General features: G+C 31.9%; 1 long non-coding RNA gene across 1 annotated transcript; it reads left to right on the forward strand.

The window, feature by feature from the left end:
* Nucleotides 1-8,152: 8,152 nt before the first annotated feature.
* LOC133193689 (uncharacterized) lies at nt 8,153-21,404 on the forward strand. Its single transcript, XR_009721974.1, has 3 exons — nt 8,153-8,274; nt 13,100-13,223; nt 21,323-21,404. It is a non-coding gene; the product is annotated as an uncharacterized LOC133193689 (long non-coding RNA).
* The last annotated feature ends 451 nt before the right edge of the window (nt 21,405-21,855 follow it).

Here is a 21,855-nt window from a genome sequence, read left to right on the forward strand (position 1 = left end):
AGGAAGGTTCATAAATTGATATTGTTTTATAAAATTATAAATGGCTATTCACCTCAATATTTGCATGATTTGATTGAGCCTTATCGCCCATCAAATCATTCCTATAATCTTAGAACCAGTGATGCACAATTTAAAATTCCTCATATTAGAACTACATCATACATGGAAAGTTTCCTTCCATCAACAGTTAAACTATGGAATAACTTGCCAGATCTTATTAGAAATGCTTCTGGAATATCATCATTCAAAAGTCTTTTGAATTCTTATTTTTGTAAAAAAAGTAATGAACTATTTCATATTGGAATAAGAAAATACAATATAATACATTGTCAGTTAAGGAACAATGCAAGTAATTTAAAGGCAGACTTATATAGCCAATGTTTATCAGAAACACCAATGTGTGAACACTGTATTGATTCTGTTGAAGATGCTTATCATTACTTTTTCGCTTGTTCAAAATATACATCTTATAGAGATATACTTTTTCAAAGAATTCAAAATATTACTGACTGTAATCAGGTTTCTGAACTTAAATTATTATTATATGGTAGTCCTGATCATGGACTCAATATTAATATACAAATTTTTGAAGCAGTACATGCACAGATAGCAGCAACAAAACGTTTAACTTGAACACTGTCATGTAAATGTATATATAACTTTTGTCAATTTTTCCAAACCAGTACTTCATTGTATTTTTTTTCCCGTTTTTTTCCTCGTATTTTTTAAATGTTTGTTTAATTAATGTTATGCAGTGTATTTACCTTGACCTTGCTGTAGGGAGAGGGCTAAAATAGGCTATGCCTGCTGCCTAATCCCATTCACTTCATGTGAATAAAATTATGTATAAATTATAATTACAATAAAGGATTAATTTTATACGTGCCATAGGAATATTCTAAAGGTATTTTTAATATTCTTGTTTCTTACAGTAGGATAAAATTAGACGTATTAATCTATCGGATCGTAATGTGGAAAAGATTGGAGTTTTGCAAATCATGAGATCTAAGAGAAAAATAAAGTAAAAAAGTTATAAAAAGTTTTAAAATAGAAAAAAGAAGATTTTTTTTTAATTCTAGAGAGCTTCTAAGAAAAACAGAACTAAACTAATTTAAACTAATAATACAAGCATCTCAAATTAATCGTTAAATTCAAGTTTCCTTGGCGTGAGCCATTATTGAAAAGAGATTAAAATGACTAAATATAATTTTCTAGATTCTGTATTTTTTTGTTTTCAATCTAATTTGATTATTAAACCTCTTTTGAAGCGAAATTGTCTTCCATTTAAATAAACTTGAGTGTTCTAAAATCAATGATGTTTGTTTTAATTTCTCCTTTTGGTATTGCAAATTAAACGATGTCCAAAATATGAAATGTTAAATAGAAAGATCGACAGACAACTGACAATATTCAATAAGAAAAACTAAAAACTAAAATGAGATAAAATAAACTAAAGAAGAAGATTTGATTGTTCTAGAGAGATACCTAAGTAGAGGAAAAGAAAGTATGGTGGATTCTATAAATTTCTCTCGTGTTACAATTCATTTGACTTCAGAACTGCGTATTACAGATATCTTCTTCTTCTTTTTTTTTTTTTTTTTACATTTTAAGTTCAATTAGACTTAGATCCTAATTTCTCCACTAGATCTTCACTTAATACTTTATATAATTGAGAATGCATGTTTTCTTTTTAACATGATACAATTAGTAGATATGTATCATTATTGGTTATTCAAGGGTTTCTCTAATGATACAATGATACCCTTTTCGGCGTCTTATTGCAATAGATCTTACCTTGTCTATCTTCTGATACGGGTTTTACAGATGACACCTTTTCAAATGTCAAAAAATATTTGAGATGTCGTCGATCTGCCGCCCTATATGTATATTTTAGTCACAACACACCAGGGGACAGAAAAATATTCACTTTCCAGCTGCTTTAATATTAGGACATTTATTTAAAAAAAAAATTCTAGATATTAAAGTACAGACTTTAAACCCTAAATCTGAATAATTGCACGAGATAGAAATTTAATTGTGTATCAAAGCTTTAAAAATCATTCACATCAATATTTAATGGTTTTTTATTCTAAGTGTAAAAAATATAATTAAAATGTGAACTGTTCGATATCCTCACTTTTGATTTTATTATATATAAAAGAATTAATACACGAAACGAAGCATTAACATAATTTTAAACATAGGTGCGTAATAATTGCACTTTTTCACTCATCTCTAGATGAATATGTCAAAGGTTTTCATTTGTAATGGTTTTAAGTTTAGACTGTTAGATAATGCCACTTATCAATTTCTACATGTACTAGCTGCAATCCTTTAACTTTCAAGTAAAAGATTGTATAATCTTTTAAATATTTTTGATATAAATAGTTATTGGGTCTTGAAATATTATTTTCTATTTGAGTTTAAACGAGTACATTTCAAACAGTCATGAAAGTGATGTTAATATTTAAAGGATGCGGGGGTTCCTTGGTGACAACATCTTTACAGTCTTCGGAGAACAGACCTTCCGATAATCTGCTGGAATTCCAATGGCCACTGGTTAAGCTCTTTTATTAGCCGACCTATTTTTATACGCTTCTGAAGCAGAATTTATTCAAAACTTCTACATGACTTCTTTTGGCCTTCAACTCAAAGATAAGAAATATCGAAGACATTTAATCAATTAACAAAAGTTATCCATTCAAACTCGATATAACCCACTGAACTCGATTTAAGTTTATCGTGATGTTTAATTAACTATACACGTAATTGTAATACAATCCAGAAGACTTCTACTTTTCACGTCAGCTTTATACATTTAGTAATATCCCTCTATCATCAGTATATGATGATAATGTCCACAACTTATTCGATACTCAAATACTTGCTGGGAGTACGATCAATTTTTAAACAGAACCAGGCTACTGATAATTAAGTTGATGTTACAGGGATTTCAGCAATCTCGTTTAAAGTCAGCTTTTTGTAAATTTTATGGTCGTTATAATGGCAGTGTTCGCAAATATGACCTATCGTTGGGATTTGACTGACATTTCATATTGGAATTTTCATACCAGTAGTTAGGCCTTTCTATTTATACGTCTACATGATCATTGCATAGGGCAAATGGTTTGCTTACTCCTTTTAGGTACCTGATCCTATCTATTCTGACTAGGGTTATACTTAATTGTTTTATGCCCTGTTCAAAGATTTGTATTGTTTGTAGATTATCTTCAACTTATTCATTGTCCCCCTCTAAATTACCGCAAAGTTAGCTTAGAAAACTGCAGATTAGGATGTTTAATTTTTGCATATTAACAAAATTACGTATATGCACTTCCTATTTTCCTCCATAACTTGGTAGATGCCATCTAGTTTAACTTTGTCTCCTGTTATGTTGTTGTTTATTTACTGGGCCCGGGGCCATAAAACTTAGACGAGCTCACTTTTGATCTCAGTCTCACATTTCCCCTATTACATGTAATTCCTTTGATAAAAGTGAGACTGAGATCGAAAGTTAGCTCGTCTAAGTTTTATGGCACCGGAGCCTGGCATTTATTTTTACTTTGTGGTCAGTTTAGTGGCATTCGATTCAATCTTCTTTCCTTGTTTTGTAATGTTTAATGGCAATTGTCTTCACTCTGCTGTAGAATACGGCTACCGAGGCCATTGTATCCAAATCACTGTTCATCAGAATGGGACCCATATAAAAGTAACCCTTTTCATTACCAAAAGAACTTTTAAAGAACTCATATTTCTAGTACGTGTAATTCAACAATATTCATTTTTTTAATAGCTGCTTCGTGTTTGTCATTAATGAGAGTGAAATACATAAAAGGATTTTTTTTTATTTTTAACAGACAATAAAATACTTATTCCAGTCAACTAAATATAACTTAGATATCATGGTTCTCTGTAAACTCGTGTATGGTGGTACGTTCTCTGTTAAGTCGTGTATGGTGGTACTCCACTGTTATCAGCAGTAACACGCAGGCTTTATGCAGTCTGTACACAGCGCACATTTGGTAGTCACTGTGTTACCACCATACGCTACAAGTCAAAATATTCATTACTGTAAAACACTGTAATTCATCAGCTGAATATTTTTTTTTCATAGATGTTAGTTTCACAAAGTAAACAATACAATAAAGGAATATGATTAAGACACGTATTATAAATCTTATAAATCTTCGATTTGAAATTAGACCCTGACAGACGTTTTTAGATTTTTACGGAGTCAAATAAGGTTCTTGATTAACCTCGCTTTTTAATTTTTTGATATATTTTTTAAATACATGTATAGGAAAGTACATATATTTCTCACGATGCCTTATTGCACTTCTTGAGTTTAGGTCATATATTTAAGAACTTTTAAATTGAAATACGTTTTTTAAATTGTTCAACATACAAGAACATTTAATATAAGTTATCCACTTTAAAGTAAATAAAAGAAACGTACCTGCAATGTCACAAGTTGTTGATTCATCTTCTCCATATTTCTCTAATCATAGCATAAAAGAAATCATCTGAATATTACAATTATCCTATTTTATGAATCATAAAGTCATTACCATATATATTGAACATAATTATACTTTTAACTATTTGTATGTAATATTTCTTCTTCAAAGCAGGCTTTTGGGGTCTATTTTTTTGATTGGAAATAGTTTTTGGATTTTTTGTATTGTAATGTATTGACAAGCAAAGGAAAGAACGAAAAATCTTTCTTCAAGAAAATCAAATTCCCGTTTGAGAAGGGTATTTAATAAAACATTCTAAAGAAGCTTTTGTTTGCAATTTGTGCGATTTTATTTTAGGTAAAAACATCAAGAAATATGTTTCTTTTAATTTATTGAGTGAAATTACAATAAATCGGGTTTTGCACTGTCATACAAGCTAATTAATGTGAACTAAAATTTAACTTTAGCACCTTTAATACATGCCAAATAAATATTCCCGTATTTAAATAATAATCTTGAAATTACATACATTCTAGCTGATGATCGTGCGGAAGTGCAAAGACGTGATATTTTACGCTTTTGTGTGTTTAAGAATGACCTCCGTTTGGTATGAAAGGTAATTTGATTTTAAAATTTTAAGAATGGTCCTTGTATGATATGTCTTATATAGATTTGAATTCCAGTTGTTTTATTCACATAAAAAAATATTAGCAGAAACGCCAACAAGGCAATCAAACCGTTTACCAAACGCAACGTAAGCTCATATAATATAAACTCTCAACCATCAGGTAAATAAATGAAAAAAACAAACAAACAAACAAACTCTTATCTGTCAGGTGAATAAACGAAATTCTTACTTTTCAGGTGAATAAATGAAACTCTTATCTGGCAGGTAAATAAATAAAGCTATCAACTGAGATAAAATACTAGTAAGTGAAACTATCACTTTTTAGGATAAAACTCTCACATGTCTGGTAAATATAAATCATCTCTCACCTGTAAGTTTAGTGTGAATAATTGTTGTGTTAATTACACAGACCTGCACGTTAAATGAAACATGCCCCCGTGATAAGCCTGTGTGATTTACATACCAATAACTCACACAAAAATTAACAACATTCCTAAAATAAAAGAAACTCCCACCTGAAAGGTAAAAAAAACCTCTTACCTGTCAGGTAAATAAATAAAAATCTCATCTTTCTGATAAATATAATATAAAAAAATACCTGTCAGGAATCGAAGGAAACTCTAACTTGTTACATAAATAAACACAACATTCAGGTAAATCGAAGGAATATCTCACATGTTAGGTAAATAAATGAAACTCTCATCTGTCAGGTAAATCGAAGGAAACTGTCACTTGTCAGGTAAGTAAATAAAACTCTCACCTCTCAAGTAAATCCAAGGAAGCTCTCACCTACTATGTAAATAAATGAAAATCTCACCTGTCAGATAAATGACCAAAATCGTAATGAAAGCGACGAAGGTTATGACAAGTAAGACAACAAGAACGATGATACATTTAGTTCCGTTTGGCAAATTTGATTTTGTTCCATCCTCTAAAAATACATAATACAATGTACATGAAAATCTATCATAAAAAGAATTTTTTCCTCCAATTTTCCAATCTGAAATATGGAACGACAAAAATGATAAATCATGATCCTTGCGCTTGAAATCAGTAAATATCTTTTCTTGAATGGTTTCATTTTTTTTGAATATATTTTGAAAATAATTTTTCTGACATAGTTTAAACAGATGGTCGTCATTTATGCAAAACAAAAATTGTTATGATATAGTGTTATAGTGTTTACTTACCTGTTCGATCTTCTGATACCCGGGGGTTTACTTGAGACATCGTATTAAGGCCGGAATAAACTTATCTCTCAACTTTGCCAAAGTCTGTTTATCATTTACTTTAACACCAGGTTATGATATGCGCCACTGCATCATGATACATGTATAGATTTTGGAGCATTATTAAATGTTTCAAACAAATTATATTCAAATACATGTAAAAACAATTTTTTGGCAGCAAAATCGATATTTATAAATGGAAATCAATGGAATATGAAATATTTCTATGAAGAAGAGTGAGATTTAATATCCTGTAGGAATACTTACACCACAAAGAATATCCTACATGAATCAAAGAAGTCACTGAAAAAAATATTCAGCCATTTTGGTGATCGGATTATCAAAGTCATCAGGAGAATGTACACATTTGCCAGACTTTGCAATGCTGTATTTTTCCTATATTTTTTAATATACTTCATAAATGTTTTGTCTACACACACACATCCTCACATACACACACTCTCACACACGCACACACACATCAGACCTAAGAACGTAAACATAGGTAGTGACTGTTCCTTCGCCAAGCGCCTGACACTAGAAGTGAAAAGTCATGGGTCTTTCGGATAAGACCTTATAATTATAAGCGTCGGCACTTCATAAAGAACCCTGACTGCTCAATGGCCGTGAATGCCGAGTATAGGTTTTAATTTGAAGCCCTTCACCGGTATATTGTGACGTCTCTATGTGAGAGAAAAATTCTCGAATGAGACGTAAAACAAGATACAATCACTCTATCAAATAATCAAAATCACTCTCTTCTTTATCTCATAAATTCATCTCCGTCATTGGATCGCTAATATCACTACCATTAGCACGATATAGTGCGTTTGTTTTTAGTTCCTGTGTTTAGGTCGATTAATTTTTGTCTTAAGGTCGATTTACTAGTTAATCTAATTTAAATTGATCTTTTGAATACTATTCGTTTTAGTCCACGTCAAGTGGATAATAAATTTGTCCACTTTCTGTTTTAACTTGATAGAAAATTAGATCCTCACATTACACTTTTGTGCTAGACTTGGAGTTTTTCACTTCTTACAGTCTTTCATTATTTTTTTTTTCTAATACATGTTAGATTAAAACCGAATGATCTGAAATAAACTAGTTTTTCAATGTTTCAATTTTTCAAATTTCTGATGTTGTTGGATAAAATGGATGAAAAAAGAAAGAGGTGAAATTAACTAGGTCACACGTATTGCAATACATGTATCTGTTAGTGATTTATAAAACTAAATGTTTGATTTAAACAAGATCACTGGGATAACAAATTTTGAGTCTTTCGGATAAATATAGAAAAACATTTTTATATAATTAAAATGTGAATGAAATGTAAAATAAATAAATAAATAAAATTTAAAAAAAAATGTAAATTTTGATTCATTTTCTGAGCAAATAACAGATTATTTTTAAAGTTTCCTGATATAAGGGGTTTAGTAAAAATGAGAAGGACATGTATTTATTTTATTATGTCCGATTTAAATGAGGTTCTACTGGTCGATAGTTTCACTGCAGATTAAAGTATGGCAATAGGATGTTCCATCTATCAACCATTTTTTTCTCCATTACTTATATTCATGTAAACTATTCTTAAAAATATTCTTGGGTCTTTGAGACTACACTTTGCAAAGAATAAATTCCCACGGGCACAAATTATCCTTTTCTATTAGTTTGAAAGGTTTCTTAAAACAGAGCTTATTCAAAAAAGTCTACATGAAAAAAGAAAATTCTTGGTGCAACTTGCAAATCGACATTTAGAAGACGCAATATCAATAATAATATTTCCTGTAAAATTGCCGATAAGAAAACAAATTGAAATAATGAAATATTTTCTTTTTATCTAGGTTTGCGGATAGCCCTGCTTCAGTTATTGGCAAGAGACACAAAGTCGAAAATCCTCCAAAAAGCGGAGGAGTATATAATACAAGCTGCAAAAAATGAGACAAAACTTGCTATTTTACCGGTGATTTGAGAGTTTTGTATATATATGACGTTGCGCACGGTGTTGGTACACATTGACGTTACGTCAAAATAACGTTATTAAAGTCATAACGTTGTTACAACGTTTTAAACGTTAATTGAAAATTTTAGTTGTTTAATGTGAATTCTATTTATTAATTTTTTTTAAAATCTAAATAAAATGACAGAGCACAAACTTTTCAATTTTTGAATCTTCGTTGAAAATATTAAGATGTACACTAAAAATCTTATAATCTTATAAATATTTAATAAATTGTCAGATTTTTATTATGAAATTGTCACAGGCATACATATCCCCATTCATATTCTTGATTCTTCTTTCTATTTCTTTTTTCTCACTTTGTACGCTCTGTTTTGCAAAGAGAAAAACACATCAAGTAGCTTTCTCTTTCAACCATTTCTCCTTCATTTTTTTCCATTAGATCATTTCAAGTTTTCTATTTCTATCAAGCCCCGCATGCGCCTTGGTTTCTGACAACCAAGATCAGAGAAAAGCACAGAAAATCGGTTAATGCGCGGTTCCAGGAAATTTTGCGAAGGGGGGGGGGGTCCAACCAATTAAAAAAATATGACATTCGAAGTTTTTGACAAGCAAAAAAAAAAATATAACTGAAAATCCCAGGGGGGAGGGGGGTCCGGAACCCCCTTCCCGACTTCCCCCGCCTGCCTTTTTTATTGAAACTTTCTTTCTATATTTTTCTAATATGTTAAATCAGGTAATGTACCTAGCATTTACAACCTTGATTTTGCGAAGGAATATATTTTTCTACGATAGAGAAAATATGTCTTTCTACGAGAAAAATGGAATTATGAAATCAAAACATATGAATGATGTAATTTTTATGACAACCGCTGTACAAAGTAGGATTTCCCCCATAACCAGCCCTCCACCCCATCCCGGAATCTATACTCAGGAATCTTACACTAGAGCTAATTTTCCTCTCTTTCTCTCTCAGAGTAGGTTTTCCCCTGTTTTATCAATGCTTAAATCATATCGACATTGCTAAAGTTTATATGAAAGTCAACTGGTTTTTTAATAGAAATATGAGTGTTTTCGCTCAAAAATTTTTCAAAGGATCACTTCTAGGTAAATATACACGCTGACTTATATGGCCGATATTGGTTTCAGTCTTTAGAGAAAGCTTATCGATATCCGTTCCGGTCCCTGACTTTAGGCCACATGCGTGTAGTTTCTTGTTTCTCATGTATCGTTTTAGTTCTAGTCAACTGTCTTCATATGACCCTACATCGATATTTACAGAAACATCCTTTATACGAGAGTCCTTACTTGATGCCTGGGTAATGGCAACGGGACATAAAACTTTAACTGACCTTACCACATTCTCTTCTAATCTGTAAACCTCCCCCTGCATTTTTGACATAACATGTCGCCAATGCACACAATTTTCCCGAGGAATGAACTGCATCTACTCTGCATAGCGCAGTATCTCTCCCAGTGGCACAACAGTACTATTACCCAGAGATGTTCTTGAAAGACAAACACAGCAATATTTGCTCGGCATGATTTTTTTTTTCGTGACACCTGCAGTATCGAGTAACACAAAGTGAATGATTCGTGTCCTCGAACAAAGTGTGCTTACACTGAGGTATAGTTCCGGTTGATTGCGTTTAGTTAAAGAGAATTTATGATCTGCATTTCCATAAATGTCTTTTATATCAACAGCAAACATATACATTTAAGGAAGAAAATAGAAGTAAAATGAAAAATTAAATTCGTGTTTATACAGGTGAAAAATTTGAAAAAATAAAAGTGTGCCAACAAGTGGATTCGAACCAAGACGCTAAAATTGTCCATGGTGAAAGTCTACGGTCTGTCTCTCTGAGCTATACTAAATATGAGAACATACGTCTGACATAAATATAATCCAGTATGATAGAAATAGGTTTTCGCACTTTTTGTAGGTTTTTTACGAATTTCGACCCTAGGGCAGGGGTGTCCCTAAAAAAACCTTGTTTTAAATCATTCTTCAGATCAAAATCTATCAAAATTTCATAATTTAAATTAGGGGTAGGCCTGCCCTGAAGGACTTCTATTCCAAAATTTACGCAAAAATTAGTGCTTTAACAGATAATATACTGTCTTGACCAACTTTGTAGGTTAATTTCAAAGTTGCAAATAAAAAAAAAAGGTTCAAAATGCAAATTTGAAAAACTTAGACAAATTTACGATAGAAAACAACTAAAGAACATTGATTTTTAAATGTGACTTTTTCAGGAAATTGTTCTCTCCTATATAGGTCAAATCTTTTGTTATAACGAAAACATCCTTTAGTATGAAAAAATACAATACAAGAAGCACTGCTCTTGCAAGCCGTAGGATAGGTATGACCCCTCGACCACAGAGGTGTAATACTGGATAGCTATTTTAAACCCCAGAAACTTGGCGAGGCACTTAATCAATATTATGCACGTGTAGTTTTATGAAATATAACTGGAGAAAAAAAATCGATTAAAAATAAAATTCCTCGTTTTTTTTTAAATTAAATGTTGACACAACTAGACTTTTTTTTATTACAATTTTTGTTAAGTTTCATTAAGATTGTCCACTGCGAGAGCACCTGTGAAAAAATTACAGAAAGTACATTTGTAACCATATGTCGCCCCCTCCCCCTCATATATAAGTACTGGCATGATATTTTATAGCAGAAGGGGTAAATTGGCTCTTGAGGGAATCGCACTTTATAACTGTTACACAGAGTAGGGATTTCCCCCGGAAAATTGAATGTGGTGTGAGATTTCTGATGAAGGGGAAATTATACTCAAGAGCCAGTTTTCCGAAAAAGACTTTAGAGGGGAAAGACCGGTATAAAGTTCTTGTTTTAATTTTGGGCTTTTGTACTGATATGTTTTTTAAATCGGTGGATAGGTTCTAGAATTATAGGAGGTCGCTAAACGGAAAAAAAAATTAAATGGCCTTATACTGAATTAAACTTTTCTTGTTTTTTTTTCTTCACCCCAAGTAGTTAAGCTCTCTTTATAAATGGGGGGGGGGGGGGTACTGACATGCAAAAAAGAAGGGATGGGGATGTTTCGCTATTAAAAACCCTACTAAATTGAAAAAAAAAACTAGCCAGAAAAAATAAAATTCAGAAACCCTTTCTTTTACTTTTTCGTGGAGGGTGGGGGTGGGGCTCTCATTCTCATTTAGCAAAGAGAGAGAGAGAGAGAACAATAACGTGATATGTTTAGATATTGCTGCAGCAAAATAAAAAAAGGGGGGGGTTACCGGCCTTTGAATGAAAATTTTCAGAATATTTAAAACAAAAGATTGTTCTAAAATGGTACTCCGGACCTGCAGAAAATTGGAAAAAAAAGAGCACGGCGATACAATTTGACGCTCCCGACGTCATTCGTATATATGTAGTGTGTAAAATGACGTTTTTCGTACCTGTGACAAAATGGCTACATCTATATTAATGCTTGCGTTTATTTCATGTAGATGATAACCGTAAAAATTATTTTATTATCTAATACAGTATGAAATGTTCTTTCAAGTTACAGTAATGATTGGTATATATATGACATTAATTTATGTATATTTGATATGTAACTGAGACATATTAAGTAAAAGTACAGCGACTCGTACGTGCATAACAAAATGGCTACACTTAACAAAGCCTTACTAATATTAACGTATCAGCAGTTATATAGCATGTATCAACATAACTAATTTTAGAAACATATGTACTTAAAGATTATTCATCAAAATTTATCTTTGTGTGGCATTTATGTCCAGTACACATCGCCATGCGGGCTAATATCAACTTTAGGAAACGATTTTTTCCTGTTGGACATATTACTTACGCACTGTAGATACAGCCCAAACTCGTGAAATTGAGAAAATGATGCTAAAAATTCAACAATATCACAAAGAATGCATACATATTATTGTATTTCCTAAATTTTATTTAATTTAGAGGATTGGAAGTGGATCTTTTTATATCTTGTAGTTGCGCGAACAATAATTTATGTAACGTTGGACACGGGAATTTCGCCGTAATAACCAATAATGAATAAAGCCATATCATAGCTAAGATATTTTTATATTATTAAAAAGAGAATTTTTAGAATAATTCATTACCTTGGATAAAATAATTAATTTCATTTTTAATTTCTAGTAACTTTAACATCTTGAAAACGCCAGTTTCTTTACGACATCTAAAGAGTAAGATTTTATAGTACCAACACCGTGCGCAACGTCATATATATAAAAATGAATTTCTGCTAGTTATAATGGATTTTTTCTCCAAATATACTAATTGTCTAATAGAAAACGGAGGAAAAAATTCAAGCGAATAATATATACAATATATAGGATAATAATACTTATCAAACATCATCTAACTTTTGGATGTAAAATTTAAGAAGTAAAATAACTGGTTTTTTATAGATTGAATTTTTTATTGTTTGAAAATTTTCACAGCATGGTATGCCCAGGGATATACCGTATAGCGGGAAATTTTAGCAGGGTGCTAACTTTGGCTTAATTTCGCGGATTTGAAATAGGCCACTAAAATTTTATTCGTTAAATTTTCACACTTGCGTATAACTACGGTATACAAAAAAAAATAATAACTTTGATCAGTCTGTTGTTATACAATACACCTTTTATCTGGTATGGTCTTAACTCAAACTCTTGTCTTAATCTGTATTCAAACGTATATCTAACGTACTGAAAACTCATCTAGAAGACGAGCCTTAATTCTCTCTTTTGCACGTCATTCGGACAAAGATTGCCCGTAGTCCTTTGATTCGTTTATCGTCCAATGTTGTCCTTTGATTTGTAGGAACTGTTTACCGTAGAACTGCATCCCCCAGTTATGATGGCAAACAAAGAAAGTATACCTGATGGAGAGACGTGTCAGCTGATGTCACACCTGGCCAGGAAACACAATATGCACATTATAACAGGTAACCACACTGGCTACTGACTTATTTATTTTTCTATTATAATAAAAGAATTCACCCAACCTAATTGAATGACAGACTTTTTATTTCGTAATAAAAATGAATAACGCCAGCTGACTGCGGGTAGACACAATATGTTTTTGTAAATAACATGAACGAAGCGTAGGTTCATGAATATCATCCCTCCTATTTTACAGGAACAACGTAATGACAATTAAATTATGGGAACATTGACGATATGATAATTGTAAATTTTTTATCTGTACTATCTTGCAATAAAATTAGATTCACAAATTAACAATTCATTGTAAAATTCATTACCTTATAATTATATCAAAATTTACTAACTGAATACTCAATAATGCAATTATAATAAATCTGATGCTAACGAACCCTAATCTTGCATGCTCAAAAGTCAAATGAATCAACAGAAATTGTGAGCAGAGCAAATAAGAACCTCTGCACACATCAGAGATGGAATCAGGTGCTATAGACGATTAAACATCCCCTGACGACTGGCCACGCCCATCAAGTGATCCATGTCATGATAGGAGAAATCCGTAGTCAATTCAGTAAGACAATATTAACGAAACAATTTCTATTAAAGACGTCATCAACATTCGACCTAACAACAGATTATATTTGCAAAAACGATATTTGTATTGATCATAAAAATTGGGAAATGTTGACTCTAAAAATGATTGTATCATCCACTTATTGGTCAGTAGCCTGCCTCCTTTTGTTCGTAAGAAGAATATGTTCTTGCATATCGAATAAGCGGGCGATAATGTCATATTGCTACATAAAGAAAGGGAAGTTGATGATAGAAAAGTTATCACTTTTATCATAAGGTTAAGCTGTAAGATTGCCGTCAATGTCCTACTCTAGCAGAATATCCAAATATAAAGCAAAGCAGATGAGTTAGACTCCGTAGTGTATTCATTTCGATTGGGCTATATAGAAAAGACGTCTAAAAACAAGTCTTTTTATTATGGGGTACAAATAGTACCCACTGGATTCCAACAGATTGCAATTGTTTAAAAGCATAATCTCTTAAGACCACATAGATATTGTTAATGAGGAACTCAAGCATCATTTTTTTTTGTATCAAAATCAGGTCGCCCGCGTGGAGCAGTGGCTAGAGTGTTTTGCTCTAGACTCGCGAGTAAGGAGTTGGGGGTCGTAACATAAAGCTTGCTAAGTTTTTGACTTAAGTAGGGTCATAAGTATGTTTTAGATGCAATCTTAAGACCTGCCTAAGTACTACTTAAATATGTCTTAAACCGTAACATAAAACGGACTTAGGTAGGTCTTAGCTAAGTCAAACTTATGTTCAAAATATTTGTTATGAATCATCCTAGTTTTTCAATTCATTTATATATATATTTGTAAAAATGATTTAGTTACGCTTTTAATCGCATATATATTAATGCTGACGTCCTTACCTATCGGATTTAGTTAGGTTAGATTAATTTCGTATTTAATTAAAGTTAATTCTGTTTAAATTATTCGAAATCAAGTTCAAGTTCAAGTTCAATTTATTCACTCAAACCAATTAATGGTACATGAGGTTCTATGTACAATATATACAAAAACAATATACAAGATACACGTGAAATGGCGGAAATACATTCAAATTATAAAGTAACCAAAAAAAAAAAAATAATAATAATAATAATAATAATAATTATGGAGGACAGACTTGTTCATATACCCTTTCTATGTAGCTGCATAGTTTGATTAATACCTTGGAGTCAGCAGTTGACAACAATTCTGAGAATTTGTAGAAATTTGGTCTATTACAATATTTACCCGGTAGATACTTTTTCTGCATTCTGAGAAAAATTGACATTCTAAAATATAGTGATACTCATCAGCTATTTGTCCATTATTACAGATATTACAGAGTCTATCATTTTTGGGAATTCCAAACCATCTCCCAGTCTCAACTGGGAGATGATGATTTGCTGTTCTTAATTTAATTAAAATTGTTCTAAATTTTTTAGGTAGAAAGTCTAAATATTTTTCAAATCCAAATTCTGTTTTGAAGATACTATACATATGACCTTTAGACGAATCGCGCATATCACTTTGCCATTTCTGTATGTACTGATCTTTAAGACGTTGTTCAACTATAATTTTTAGCCATTTTATATTTAAAAAGGCCTGTTCATTCCATATATTTGAGAAGCCACAAGTATCAAGTATATTCTTAATACATAAAATCCAAGGGTTCTTATGACTTCCTGAACAAAACTGTTCAAATAAATTCTTATATGTAACATAAACAATCTTATTTTCAGGGCTTACCAGTAATTTTGCCCAATGTGATATCATTCTTATATACACCGTTATATACAAAGGGAATCGACCCGTTTCGCCATAAACCATATAACTAGGAGTACTACTTTTCAGATTAAAAATATATTTCAAAATCTTGAGATGGACGCGTTCAATTATTTCAATGTTCTCAAAACCCCATATCTCGCATCTATACAAAAGTACTGTTGTGACAACTTTATCGAACAAATCAAGCTGGCAATCTACTGGTAAATTAAATTGTCTAATTTTTCGTATAGCACCATACATGGCTTTTTGAGCTTGCTCACATAAATGTTTTTTAGCCTTACAAAATGAACCGGATCGGGAAAATGGTATACCTAGGTATTTAAATTCATTCACAATTTCAATAACAGAATTATTGTAGTAGAATACATTTTTTACAGATGGACCTTTCGAAAAAATCATAATTTTTGTTTTGTCTACATTGACATTCAGTTTCCATTGTAAACAATACGAATGAAACTCATTAAGAGCGTGTTGCAAACCCTCAGCAGACTCAGACATCATAACTGTATCGTCAGCATAGAACAAAATAAATAATTTAAAATACAGCCAAAATTGGTTTTCTACAGTATTTGAACTGCTTGCATTAAAGGATAGCCCATGCACATTTTTACTAATGAGAAATTCTTCTAAATCATTAATATACATAGAAAACAAGAGAGGCGATAAATTTTCTCCTTGGCGTACACCAATGTTACAGTTGTAAAACTCAGATGAAAAACCATTCATAGTCACAAGGGACTTAACTCCATTATACATATTTTTTTATAAATGTAAAACATTTACCACTAATGCCATTATTTAACAATTTGTACCAAAGCCCATTTCTCCACACCGTGTCGAATGCCTGTTTAAAGTCAACAAAAGCACAGAAAAGTTTCTTTTTGAAAGACATAACCATATTTGTAAGAAAATGTAAAGTCAGTATATTATCTAAGGTCGAATATCCTTTCCTGAAGCCAGTTTGACTTTCACTTATAAGGTTTAAATTCTCTACATAGCATTCCAAACGTTTACATAAAATGGAGGTAAAAAGCTTACCAAGACAACTTAAAAGTGTTATTGGACGATAATTTTCTGGATTTGTTGGGTCGCCTTTATTTTTGAAAATCGGTTTGACAATACCTGTGAGCCATTCGTCTGGAATGACTCCACTATCAAAAATCAAATTAAACATTTTTTTGTATACAGGCAAAAAAATAGATACTGTTGATGAAATATGTTCGTTTAACAATTGATCGTAGCCTGCGGCCTTATTATTTTTCAATTTTTTTACTGCAAATAAAATTTCTTCCTCACTAATCTCAAAGTTCAAAAAATCATCACATTCATGGCTGTCTGTTGAGAACATTAAAGTATCACCATCTTCTACGTCATTATCATAACCTTCATTGATGCCCTTAAGAAAATCATACATAGCATTAATATCTACAGCACATTTATTTGACATATTTGGACCATTTAAAATTTTCCAGTAATCTCGAGTATTTGTAGAGCGTAGTGATTTCAAGTTTTTTGTCATGCCTTTTCTATAATCTTTTATACATGAATCCAGTATCTTTTTATAGCTTTTGCTTTCTAATTGAAGATTAGCTTTATTTTCTAAACAAGAATTTTTACTATTTAATCGCTTTGCTAAATGATATTTCTTTCTAGCCGTTTTGCACTCTTTATTGAACCAGGGTTTATCGCATTTGTTTTTACAATTATTTATCTTAAAATTTCGACTGAACCCAAATGTTGATTTAGCTGTGTTTAAAAATATACCACATAGCTTATTAGTAACATCATTTATAGTGTCTTTACTAATGTTGTTTGTTTCCGCACTACTGGTCAAAATATCTAACTCATTTTCTATGTCCTTGACCTTAGGTATATCCACATTCTCTGAAAAATGTTTTGCTTGATCTGGTGACCATAGTTTTACACGTGACTGATTTTCAACAATACCTTCACACCTGTGTTCTGTAAAAAAGGCTGGTAAGATAGAAAATGAAACAGGATTATGTACGTCCGAATACAAGTTACAGAAGTCAGTGATATCAAAATCTTGAATAATTTCAAACATAGGTGCTGTGGCAACCACATAATCCACTGTGCTACTACCTTTACAAGTTAAACCTCCTACATATTTGTCACTGCCAACACGGCCATTTACAATATAAATATCGTTGTTTTTGCAAAAATCAATCATTTTGTAACCAAAGTTATTAACATGGACATCTTGTACTACCCTACTGAGAGGAATCTTAAAGTTATCAAAAATAATAGTTCTGGTCTCAATGGCTGTCTTAAAAAATTCTTCACATTTGTGTAATTGTAACTGAAAATCATCAGCGTCAAATCAGTCGTGTAAATTACCCACTCTGGAGTTAAAATCACCCATTAAACACAAATATTTACTGTCTTTAGATATAGAAATAAGTTCGCTCTCAATATCTAAAAAACAATCTGTAGATGCGTATTTACTGCCCTCGGGGGGCAAGTACACAACACCAAATATAGCATCTTCATCAGTATTAAGGATACATTTACTTATCTTAAACCATAGAATATATTTACAAGTAGTATTTAATATTTTCACATGTTTAACTAAAGTATCTCTTACAGCTAAAATAATACCTCCTGATCGAACTTTTGACAATTTTTGTCTATTTTTCATAAATAATGTAAAACCTGGCATTTGAATTATATCAACATCATCTGTTTTTGTTTCGGTAAAGCCGATAATATCAAATTTGGAAATGTAATCTAAAAATTCAGTATAATTGAGTTTATTTTTAATTCCACAAACATTTAAACTTAGAAATTTGATAGAGTTGTTTGCTGATTTCTGACCCTCCGCGCTCTCCTATTTCGTCGGTGTAGATGATTTCCTTGCACGTTTGTTTCCACGCGGGGGTGGAGTAGGGTTGTCATCAAGGGCAGGTCCGCCGCGCGCTCCGGACGTCCACGGTGTGTTCTTGGAACTCTCGGACATCCTGCGGGTTGGATAACTCGGGGCGTTGACATGTTCCTGTGTAGCGTTGGGTTCATACATCTTACCATCTATGTACAATTTGTCCACAACAAGTTTCACGCGTCTATTTTCTTTCATCGCCTTGCGCATAACTGGGTACAACTTACGCCGTTTCTCCTCTACCTCCGGTGGAAACTGTTCATTCACCCAAATGTTGGATCCCTTGAGTTTGAGTGGGGCACGTTTGCGAACAAATTCCCGGTCTTTATAAAAACTAAACTTTGCCACAATGTTCCTTGGTTTGGTTCTGAACTCATCTGGTTTTCCTAAACGATGAACTCTCTCAAAAGGGATTTCGTCATGGATTTTTAACTTGGTTTTTAGGAAATCTCGCAAAACATCTTCACAGTTTTCCTCTCTGTTTTCTGGTATTCCGGTAAACACTAAGTTGTCTCTCATGGACCTACTTTTTAAATCGATCACTGATTTTTCTAATTCTCGTTGACCGTTGCTCAGCTCCGTAATATCACTAGTTAATTTCTTGTCTAAATTGGCTGTATCAATCCGAATTACTCTCAGGTCTTGGTCTGCATGAGATTTTACGTTCTCAAACATATCACTCATGGACTGGGCACTTGCTTCAATGGACGACACGGTCTGCTTCACATCTTTGACCTCACTCTCAAATTTGTTTACCCTTTCATTCAGTGTTGTTACGGAGTCAGTTATAGACTGAAAATGTGTCATTTTATTTTCAATTTCACACAACCTTTTGTCGAGTGATGTGTTATTGTTTTCAATGACTGCAAGTCTTGAATTTATTTGCAAGACAATATATTTGAAAACAAATATTGCACGGTCACAAAGTGGCACTAGTGGTTCATTGTAAATGCGTGAATATTGTTTATCACTCGAGACTGCGATGTTTTCAGTTTACCGTTTGTTGTTATTCTTTCGTTTGACAAATGTTCACTTGCTTTCAAATTGTCATTCTCCAGACATGGCACGATAACCGAACGTCTATGTACTTGAAATTGAAACTCTAATAAAAAAAAAAGTGCAAAACAATAGGGACATTTTGAATTTTTTCCTCCCATATCAGTAAGCAGAAACTGCAGACGTTTTATGATATACTGATTTACAATTTAATGAAGGATGGAAATTAAAGAATTGTTTTCAGAAAATAATTTTTCGTATATCTCCAACTTATCAACAATCTCTCTCTCTCTCTCTCTGGAACGTAAGTGAACGGTAGTGAACCCTGTCTGAATCCTCGCTTGTTGCGTTCTACATTCAATCTAATTTACAGAAAATCTTTATATGTTTTCTAGTCATCATCCTTTAATTCACCGACAATTTTTAAAATCATTTCATCTTATTTTTCACAGTGAACAAACAAATCCATGATTGCTGTATACAAATTACTTTTATACTTTTATAATTAAAATTATACAACATACTTATAAAGATTAGTGTTTATAACCTAGGTCCCGCTAATATTTCAAACGTATCCCAAAAAATAATATTTTGCATTTAGATGTATATGTCATTTAGAGAGTGATATTGTAATCAGTGATGAATATCTCCCCCCCCCCACCCCCCACCCCCCCGACGAAAAACTAAAATTCTTATACCAGTATATTAAATATAGAAAATTATTTTTAATGCATAATATAAATAGAGGAATGTTTTAACATAGAAAGTCAACGTTAAATAGTTCCAAATATATGTTTAAGAAAGTTAAGACATACTTAAGTCACATCTACCGGCCGCCTAAGTTTTGCTAAGATTGTCAAATCTTAGCACGTTTTTAGTTACGGTCTTAAGTTTAAGACTGTACTTAAGTCCTTCTTAAGCATGGTCTTACACTTAAGTACCCTTAATGTTACGACCCCTTGGTCCTTAAGTAAGCTGGTTTGAATACCATTGCGGGGCGTGAAGATCGGTCCTTCGGGTGATACCGTATAAACCTATGTCCCTTATCGCAGTAGGTGCTGGCACGAAAAAATATCCCTCGCTGCTCAATGGCCCTGAGTGCCGAGTATAGGTCCAAAATTTGAAGCCCTCCACCGGTAAGTGGCGGCGTCTCAATATGAATGAAAAATTCTCGAAAGGGACGTTAAATAAAACAAACAAACATATCAACATCAGAGTACTTGTGTGTAGAATCAGAATATATTTTTTAGCAGAAAGATGAACAAGGACAAGATAGGAAAATTTGAGAGTTCCATTTTTATTTAAGAAACAGTTGTCTAAATAACCTTTTTCTTTAATTCACCGCGGGGAATGGTTGTACAAAGTGTTGAAAAGTCACGTTTTGATGCTAAAGAATTTGGTGAAATTTTGTAATTTTAAATTTCTTAAAGTTGTTTGGTGTTTTTAAGTATTTGATTAACACCACTTCTCGAATATGCATTTGGACAGTACTGCTGAAGTTTCTCCTTTAGTGCTATTAATATTTTCGTGCCGAGTAAAATAAGACGCTTTTTAGAATAGATGCTGGAACCCGCAATCAATCATAAAGCATACAAACTACAAAACATATAGGTTTATATAAATATCTAATTAATTTTAGTATTTGCCAATGACACAGTTGAAAATCTTATATTCTTTTAACAAGATGTAAATTTAAAGTGCTAATTGTTCTTTCAGTACTTATATTAGTATGTCAAATTAGTAAATGCGAAATTGACATACAGATATGTCTATTTATGTGCATTATAAATTACATTCAGTTACCACAGCTATATACATTGAACCACTGCTTATACAATTTTTTAGAAGATAAATGTTGTAGGTCCTGTACCAGAAGAAATGAAAGCAAGAGAGAAAATGAAAAACACATCCATCATATTTAACCCAAAAGGAGAGATAGAGGGAACATATACAAAAGTAGGTTAATTAGTATGATAAATACATATGTATTTTGTTTAAAACTGTGACTAAATTTAATCTATTTTCAATGTTAATCATATGCAAACCCTATGTTTAACCTTCTAAAAGTTTATTTAAAAAAAAAAATAGATATATTCTTTTTATGAAATATATATGTTTATTTATAATTTAAATAGCTGCTAAAAGCACTAATATATACACTGACTGCATTTAACAGATGCATTCTTTTGATGTTGATTTGTGGGAAAATGTATCAATTCGTGAGTCTGAATGGTTTGATCCTGGTCACAACCCATATATATTTAACACGGGTATTTAGATTTTTTAATATATAAAATTCTGCATCAAAAGTTAGAATATGCTCAACATGAGTAAGGAAAACAACATATAAATATATTTAATAATGAGCATTTAAATTGTAATTTGTTAATGCTC

The sequence above is a fragment of the Saccostrea echinata genome, unplaced genomic scaffold (genome assembly GCF_033153115.1).
Source record: "Saccostrea echinata isolate AGI-Se365-2 ecotype Australia unplaced genomic scaffold, CSIRO_AGI_Sech_v1 ptg000028l, whole genome shotgun sequence".
Classification (NCBI taxonomy): domain Eukaryota; kingdom Metazoa; phylum Mollusca; class Bivalvia; order Ostreida; family Ostreidae; genus Saccostrea; species Saccostrea echinata.